We start from the raw sequence: 9,745 nt of genomic DNA on the forward strand, positions 1-9,745 counted from the left end.
AGAGAAGAGCTTTCGAGTGAATACACCTGATCTCTTCCATGTGTGCCTAATCTGATTTGTGAGAGCCTCACGACAGCATTGTTTCTCTGGTGGGTGGGGCTAATAAATTAAAAGTTCATGGTTCATGCATGGGCTTCCGTTCCTTTGGGTAGGTCTGTGCCTGAGCTCAGGAGAAACCGCATATCTGCTCTCCCTACAGTCAGCAGACTGAGCTAATTCGGCATATCTTCATCCTATCATCATTTTCTTTTCTAGCTTGTCTAGTGGTGATAAAGTAATATGGGTGCGAAGGCTGTAGATTCAGCTGTCTTTCATTCTAAGGGGAAGTAAGAGGCCTTTGGTCTAAACTAGGTAAACCAATTCAGTATTAGCAGAGAGCTGTGAATTTGGGGAATTGGCGGGTGTATGCCTCATCCATGTTTGTCTATTGAATATTTCCCAATTTTTCCCAGAAATGTTCCATGTAATAAAGCATGAATGATGTTGTCAATGAAGCACTTACTAATGTGGTTGGTACTATTTCAAGCATTTTACAGGTGCTAACTTATTTAGAAAGGCTTTAGAAAAAGTAGTTTTAAACATATGAGAATTTAGGGAATTCAAATACCCCTGAGCCCTCCTTGGGAAACTGCTAGAGGATGAGCTTTATCCAACCTTCAGAAAAAGAACCGATGGCAAACATTTTAACATTTATTAAATGTAGACCCAACACTAAAACAAAGGTGGAAATGAAGGTAGAAGGCTAATATGCTGTTCAACAAAAAACAAATCCAAGCTGAGTAAGGAAGAGACTGGTAGGATAGACTATTGAAATGGACAGAACACCTTAATCCTAAAATCAGCAAGTGTTTCAAGAGTTAGGCAAAAAGTTTTTCCTTCATTAATAGGAATGAACAAATACTATAAAGAACAATGTGTAGGGAAGTAGGATGAAATATTGGTGTAATCAGGTAGTGGGTAAGAGATATTTTTATTCTGGCTCAAACCGAGGAATTGCTAAAAATACAGGGACCTGGAGAAAGGAGAGAAACTTCAGCAAGGATTGGTTAAAAAAAAATTGGTCAGATTCATCAGTGGGGACAAACAGCTCAGTTGATCATGTATGAAGTGCAGAAGGGGAATTTACAGGGACTGGGTCTAGCCTTGTTATAGGTAAACCAGGGGGCACCCGTGAGAACCACCTCTAGGGAAATGGTGGTTCTTTGCAGTAAGCTGTTGTCTGGAACATGAAAGGGTGGGGGTGTTTCGGTAACCATCCTGCATTCCAGAATTGCAGGGCTCAGGTAAAGCTCAACATTGTCAATAAAATGTTCTATCTTGTAATAATGTATAAATCATGTAATTTGAAATTTAAATAAAAAGAAAACTAAAATCTCATGAATTGCTGGGATTCTTTTTTTGAAATTTTTTTGAGTAAATAAAAAAAGTACTTTACTCAGATTTAAAGGAGTGAAAGGAAACCATTAAGTTGTGAATCACATAGTAAATGATTAATAAGAAAATGGGATTAAGTCCATTAAACACATTTTAGGAAAACAGGTAAACATTACTAAAAAATCCTAGAACTACCTAAATAACCCTATAAAATTAATAAGCCGCTCCTGGTGCCTTCCTGGCTTTTGGGCTTACCACCTCCCTACTCTGGGCCTGGGAGCTCCATGGACCCAAGGAGCAGACCCTGGAGAAGCAGCTCTGAGGACAGAAATGGAGAATGCCCCCTCCGAGGAGCAGACCTAATGAAAGCACTCTTTTTTTGACCAGGGGCCCAAGGAGGGCATGAGCGAAGCTTTTAAAATTTATTTTGAAAATAAATTAAGTGCAGAAAACCTCCGGTTCATCAGATAGCAAGTTCTGAGATGTGTTAGCCCAAATGCTCTTGCTGACATTTTTTTAAGTCTTTGCCAAGAAGTTCTCCTTGTAAGGTAAACCACTTAATGGCTGCCAGTTACCAGATGCCAGTGAGATTTTCACCAGTGAAGACACAGAATTTAATGTATTTCTTGATTTGAAGAACTTCCTAAAGAGGTAAAAAAAAAAAAAAAAAAAAACCTACAGAGTGATAAGACACTGGATGAGTGGCATGAGCACGCTGCCTTCACTAATAAAGCTAGAAAAATAATTTCTCATGTGAGAAAGTCTGTGAACACTGAGCTCTGTACCCAAGCACAATGTCAATTTCATGAGCTTTTGTGCAGCTCTCCACTTAGCCCACAGAAGTTTTCAGACTGGAAAGCTGAATTCTCTACACCTTGTGAAGCTCCTGGAGCTTATGTGGCTATCTCAATCAATACTTAAAATCCCATCAGTTCCCCTGTGATTGGAGTTGTGCGGCCAATATTCTGAATCCATAGCCTGAGGCAAATGATAATATGATTATGGATGATTGGCTTATGATAATACCCTGCATTGGTGGTACTTATCCCAGATACCACCTGTGATGATATGACCCTGAAATATCTGACTGGATTGCTGGATTGCAAAATTTCATAAACGACAAGGCAGAAAACTCAGAAGTCTGTGTGATATGGCTCTACTATAAGGGGAGGTGTTATCTTTTGTCTAAAATGATGCTGAATTTTGGGATTGAAATGACCCCTGGTGTGATTCCCAAACCTTTTCTTAAAAGACATGAAGAATGCAGTGTGTTCTTTTATAAATATCAGCTAGTCACTATTTCTGAGAACATTCACCTGTTTGAGCACATGGGAAAAACGAGAAAACAAAGCTGAATAATATAAGGAACTTGCTGCACAATATTTCATGCAGAAGCTTCAGTTGAAGCCTCTTTACAAAACTAATTGGCTAGCAAAAACATCTAATATTGATTGTAATACAAATACAAAATGATTTCTGCAGAGAAACAGGATACTTTTAAATCTAAAAGATGCTGGAAACCCTTTCCTAGAAAGATAAAGTGGCTAAAGGATATGCTAAATATCCTGGGCAAAGTTCTCTTTTGGAAGGGACAACTTCCCATCTTGAATGTCAGTTATGGTATATCTTAGAGGGTAAGAAACTGCAAAAGGTAACATGTTCTCCATTTTGTGATGGTGAAATTTTAAAGACTCTTAATGAAGCAATTGAAAAGTGATTAGGAGGAGCTCTGAATTTGGATTCCAAGTTTAGGCCAAAACACCAATATTGTTGTCACATTGTTTATAAATTGATATTTTCTGAGATGTTGTTTCGCCCTACCAAGTGTCTTTAGGATAAGCAGGTTGTTGGACCCAGCAATCAAATAAAGTGTCTGCTTATAGTTTTTCCTACTCTCCATGGTATCAAAATGCATATTCCATTGCAAGTTTGATTCTTGGAATCTGCTGAACTCATGAATTTCAGCTGCTCATTGCTTCATGATGGAGACCCAATTTACCAGCAGTTATTTTGGAACTGCGTTCTGCATTCATTACAGCAGCTTCATACAGGAGACAACTACGATTTTGTCTTTACTTTCTCATTTCACAAGATTTATGGCTGGTTTGATCTTTTTACTCCACAGCTATTTCAGATTCATCGCGTTTTCTCATCCCACATTGTCTGAGTCTCTGAGGAGTTGTGCAGTTCTGGTATGCGTTGGTTATCAGGAATCTGGCTTTCCACTATCTGCAGAATGTGAATGAATTGCTGAGCATGTTGCACAACTCTAATGCATCCCAGCAGGTTTTACAGTTTGTTCCAATGGAAGTGCTCTTTAAGGGGTCACTACTTGATTTTTTGTGGGATTTGATGGCTACCATTGCTAAAACGCATTTTCATTTGATTATTCGAGGAGCGAGAGAAGAGATCATCAGCAGCCGTCAGTTATGAAATTGAACATATTTCTAGGATTCACTTTGTCTTCTTATAGCTTCCAATGTTTCATCACTTTGCTCTATTAATCTAAAGCTTCAGCAGTTCATTTTAAGGGAAGGCCAACTTTTGCATCAATCAGTGTCTCATCAGTTGTGGAACATCACTAACTAGTTCTGACCTCTGGAATATACATGCCCATAGGCATAGGGTTCTTCCATGTGGTGGGATCTTTGTAGTGATGATAATTAACCTCTAAACATGAGATGTGTTTATGTGCTTGGAGCAGACACATCCATGCGTACCTATGCAGTTTGGTTGCTCGTATCTACTTAAGGGTTGCGCCTGAATGCCATCATGCAGGTTTCTCCAACTGATTTCCTTTCAACAGACTTTCATTTCCAAATGATTCAATGATTAATGCCATTAATGAATTGATTTTAGGTCCTTGAAAGCAAGTGAGTTAGTTCTCAGCAACAATTACTTTCTCTAACACTTAACATGCCATTTTGTGACTTTCAGGGAACTCCTCTTGCCAGATTTCTTGGTATGTGCTATTTATTGCCCGTAGGCCATTGATAGAATTTGCTGTTACTGTTCAAGGGAAGCTGGTGTGCTGTTTTATGAATATCTTACCACAAGCACCCAACTAAAAAATGTATCAGAACAGGTCCAAACCAAAGATCATGTTTAAAGCAATGGAAAATAGTTTCCTCAGACTAATACACTCCTGTATTATGAAAAACTTCATTTAGCAACAATGTCATTACTTTTAACTTCTGGAGAAGTTGAAATCTGTACTAAAACAGTTTTTTTTTTTAATTAAAAATAAAGTATCTATGGACTCATATCAATGACATATGAACGTAATGTATATAGTAGTATAGTGAAGAAAAATTTGACACATTCAGAATGATAATTCAGCATTTAAAATTTCTATTCTTTATTAATCCTCTTTTCAGTATGCAAGATCTTTACCAAGAATATTAGCCACGAAATGGTTATTTTATCAGTTACATTTTGATTTCTAATGAATTGTATGTATTTCGCAGTGTAATGAGTTTTTTCTTTTTGACAAATTGTACTGAGGAAATTTCCACTGCCTTGAAGTTCCACAAAACAGAGACTATTTATATTCTCATTTGTGTCTTTTTTAGTTATATGAGAAATAGATGTATTCTCTATATTAATTAATGTATATTAATATGAATAATTTTGTTTTTGCTGTTTTGAGTTCCATTATAGATTCATGAATAAAACCATTAACAGAAAGAAAAATCAATGAGAAAAGAATATATATCAAAAAAGAAATATAACAAATGAACATAACTTAGGTAACTACATAGTATGACAGAATTGAGACCAAAATTGAGACCAAAATAATGACTATACAAGTCATTATTAATCAACGTAAATGGGCTTAATTTAATAACAAAACTGATTTTCAATTTAGTCCACACAACAAGACCTAGCTATGTGCTGTGTAAAAGACACATACCTTAAATGAACTGCCTTAGGTGGGTAGACAGAAAGATCAAATGGGTACCAGGCAAATGGAACAATAAAGTAGCAAAGGTAGTGCCCTTGCTATCAGACAAAATTGAATACAAGCCAAAACTATTAAACTTGACAAATAAGATCATTTATAATGCAATTTTATTGAGATATATTCACACACCATACAAGTCACCCAAAGTATACAATTAAGGGCTCCCAGTCTCATCAGGCAGTGTGCAATCATCACCACAATCAATTTTAGAACATTTTCATTACTCAAAATAATAGTAATACAAAATAAAAATATAAGAGAACCCCAAAAGTTCCATACCCTTATCTGCCCCTTTATTGACTCCTAGTATTGATTTGCTGATATATTTGTTACTATTGATGAAAGAATATTACGATGTTGCCATTCATTATAGTCCGTAGTTGCAATAGGTTCATTTTTTCCCATATACCACTCTATATTAATTCCTTGTGATAGGACTTACATTTATTCTAGTTCATGAAAGAACTTTTTTATATTCTGTAATCACAGTCATCATTCACCAGAAGATTCACTGTGTTGTACTTTGAAGCTCAGAAGTATTCAGTGTTGAGGAGGTAAGGTGCACATGTATTTTCTTCTAGGAATTTTATGGCTCTTATATTCAGTCTTTGATCCATTTTGAATTATTTTTTGTATAGAGTATGTTTTAATGCTGAAAGTCACACCTCACAGTGAGGATAGTAGATATGAATATTCTTTCACTAAATACTATAGCAACGATCATTATAAGCAAAAACTACATCGGATACAAGAAAACACAGAAATTCCTAATCAATGAGATTTTAATATGCTACTTTCAAGATAAATCAAGTCGACCAAACAACATAACAATGTATTTCTTGATGATATATACCAAACTTTACACTTTCATAATAGAGAGTATACCTTCTTATGTGTCCTCAGAGCACTTACAAAAATTGTTCACATATTAGGTCACAAAGAAAATAACATCTAAGTTTCATACTATAGAATATTACAAACAAGTCTTTCAGTGCAATTCAATAAATCTAGAAATTACATATAAAATAAAATTTAGAAATTTCTGACTACATGGAAAGGTAGAACAAAAATACAAAATCCTCTGAAAAGTACTGTAGTGAAATGAGCAATAGGTATTGAAATTCAAAATTTCATTTAGAAATGCTTACTCATAGGAATATTTTCCATCTTATCATTCTCTAACTTGTAGCTTAGATTGTATCTTCTTTTCTGATATAGTGCGTTATAGATTGAATTATGTACCCCAGCAAAAGACATGTTTTTACTATCAGTCCAAATTCTGTGGGTGTCCATTAATTTGTAAATAGGGCCCTTTGAAGGTGTATTGTCAGTTATGGTGTGGCAACAACTTGAAGATGCTCCCAGTGGCCAAACTTGAGACAATATAAACAAAACATCCACAATGACATTCTGATAAAAATTAATTATATTATAATATAAATTGAGAAGAGGAAACTCTTCTTTATAGAGTCCCAATTCATAAATTTAGAAAGAATGACAGAAATAGAACAGTGCCTCTTGGCAAATAGTGCAATAATAATAGTTTCAAGCAAGATTCTTCCATGAATTTTAAAAATCTGTGGGCAAAAAATATCAGACACAGGATATTTTCTCAGTCTCAAAGTATTTTAAATATTAATAAGCATTGCACAAAGAATGAAACATACTTATTAATTACCAAAGTAAAATTGTAACTCTGCATTGGAGGAATCTGGTATACATCACCTTAACTAAATGATCAAAGTTATATCGGCTAATGAGACATACTGATGTTATGTGCATCATGATATAATGCCCTGAGAAGGTCTGTAGTATGTTTGAATTATGCCCCCCAAAAAGATTTGTTCAAGTTCTAGACCCTAGTACTGATATATGGGGTAGTATTTGGAAATAGGGTCTTCACCAATGTAATTAAGTGAAGACGAGATCATGCTGGATTAGGATGGGTCTTAAATCCAATAACTGCTGTCTTTGTAAGAGAACTGAGAGATTTCAACACAGAACACAGAAGATCTGCACAGGAAAGAAGACCAGGTGCCAATAGAGACAGAACTTGGAGTGATGCAACCACTATCCAAGGACCACCAAGGATTGCCAGCAATCACCAGAACCTAGGAGAAAAGTATATAAGGATTCTTCTCTAGAGTCTTCCCAGGGAGCACGGACTTGCTGACCCTTTGATTTCAAACTTCTAGGCTCCAGGACTCTGGGAAAATAAATTTGATTTTTTAAGCCATGCAGGTCGTGGTAATATGTTATGGTAGCACTAGGAAACTCTTAATAGTGTTCACAACATCACTTCTGTGGCATTTTTGCGAAAATATCTGAATTTGATTATGAAATTTTCAGCCAAATCCTTATTGTGGGAAATGGTCTAAAATAATTGAACAGGAATCTCCAAATGTCTTTGAAACATCCTTTGAGAAAGACTGAGGAATCGCCACAGATAAGAGGAGACTATAGGGACATGATAACTAATCCTGGGTTAGACCCTGACCTGAAAAAAGGACATCAGTGGAAAAATCAGTGAAATTTGAAAAAGGTATATAATTTAGGTAATCACATTCTATCAGTTTGTAATCTCCTTGATTTGATAATTATACAGTCATCATGTAAGGTGTTAAAATTTGGGGGGCCAAGTGAAGGGAATACAGGGATTCCTTGTACAATTTTTGTAATGATTTTGTTGTCTGAAATTATTTGAAATTAAGGTAAAAGAATAAAAAGTAAAGAACAGATATATCTCTTTTTGAACAATTGATTGAATACAGAATCCATCTCAAGAAACCAGAAAGGACCACAGAAACTTGATATCAGAGAGGCACAGATTTGTCAAAAGAGTTATGAAATAAATTTGTACATTCTGAAATTTATTTTTACATGAGGTAACATTTCCTATTTCCCCTCTCTCCTTAAGATTTCTCCTCTTTCAGTGCAATTTAATTCTAAGAATTGTTTCCCATCAGGAATCTTGAACCTGTGAGAGTGTGATAAGCCCAGCTGAAGTGCTATAAACTGTGTTTAATTAAAACCTGTTAGCAGAAAATAAAAGGAATAGTTCTTATTCACTGTTCCAACCTCTTTGACTAATTCTTGTAAGCCTTTAGATGTCTTGTGTGAAGGTGACAGTAGGGGTTTTTATGCTTCTGGCAAAATTGGTGATAAAATTATTTGTTGTTGGAGAAATAGTTTCAATTTTTCCTCACCTAAATTTAATATGGAATATGTGAAAGAAATTATAAAATGAACCATCATAACTATTTTCCCTAATTCATACATACCAAAGAGCCATGTTTGATGTAAAACCCTAATAGTTCCTGTTCTAATTCATTTCAACTTTGCCTGGGCTTTCTGGGTCTTTCTCATGTTTTTCTGATGACTTGGATATTATAAATACAAATTTATAGTTTCTTGTGATCTGATAGCAGTTAGCAACCCAGCGCTTCACTTTGGTGAAAGGCTAATAACACTTAGGTCTGTGAAAATGGCTTGTTTTGACATACAACTCCTTAAGGTCCAATTTATTTTATATGCTAATTCTTCTGCTAATGTTTTCTGGTTAGGTTCACTTGATATTTATTTGTATATCGTTTACTGGCATTATGGAAATTGTATTCTTGTGTCTCTGAAAGTAGAGACATATTTACATTTATTCATATCTGTCACCTGTACCAATGTAGTTTTTACTCTTATCTTCCCATCTTTCATTGCATATGGCCAGGTTAATATATGTAACTTTATCATTTAGGATTGCCTTGGCTGTGACTAATAAAAAAAAAAACTCCAAAAGTGACTTTTTAAAAAGTGTTTATTGGAATCATGCAAAAAGGAGTTCTGACGTAGGTAATCTTAGGTTCATATTGTGACAAATGAAGTAAGAGAATTAGACTTTGTCTTCCTGTTCATATATTTTCTGCATGTGAATTTCAACATCATGGTTACAAAAAATGGCCACTGTACCTGTAGGCATATGCATTCTAGACATGAGACTTAAAATAAAAATAAAAGAGAGGAAAAAGTAGAAGTGTATACTCTCTCCCTCCAAGGATTTACCAGTATATTCAGGAAGGAACACCCATGTCCTAGTCTCCACCTCTAGCTTCAAGACAGTCTATAATAGAGGAAGAGGAAGGCAAGAGCAGCAGGAAGGGCTTTACAGTAGCCCCTCTATAGGATTTTAAGCTGATAATGAATGGTTGACACTATGTCTGACATCAGACAAAAGCAGCAAGATCTCTGCCCCATGCACATAACAGCCAACATGTGATATTGGGGTTTCAAAGAGAAAGAATTTATTGCTAGACACATAGTAAGAAATCAGGTGACCAGAGGTCTGAAATCTGTCTTCTTGAGTCTAAGGAGTTGAAGGTTTTTGTGGATTCAAACAAGGGAAGATGGAGTCATTAC

The 9,745-nt window shown here is 35.4% G+C and overlaps 1 pseudogene; it reads left to right on the forward strand.

Annotated features, from left to right (window-relative positions):
- The first annotated feature begins 473 nt into the window (after window positions 1-473).
- On the forward strand, window positions 474-3,807 carry LOC143653360 (cap-specific mRNA (nucleoside-2'-O-)-methyltransferase 2-like; annotated as a pseudogene).
- The last annotated feature ends 5,938 nt before the right edge of the window (window positions 3,808-9,745 follow it).

The sequence above is a fragment of the Tamandua tetradactyla genome, chromosome 13 (genome assembly GCF_023851605.1).
Source record: "Tamandua tetradactyla isolate mTamTet1 chromosome 13, mTamTet1.pri, whole genome shotgun sequence".
In the NCBI taxonomy this organism is placed as follows: domain Eukaryota; kingdom Metazoa; phylum Chordata; class Mammalia; order Pilosa; family Myrmecophagidae; genus Tamandua; species Tamandua tetradactyla.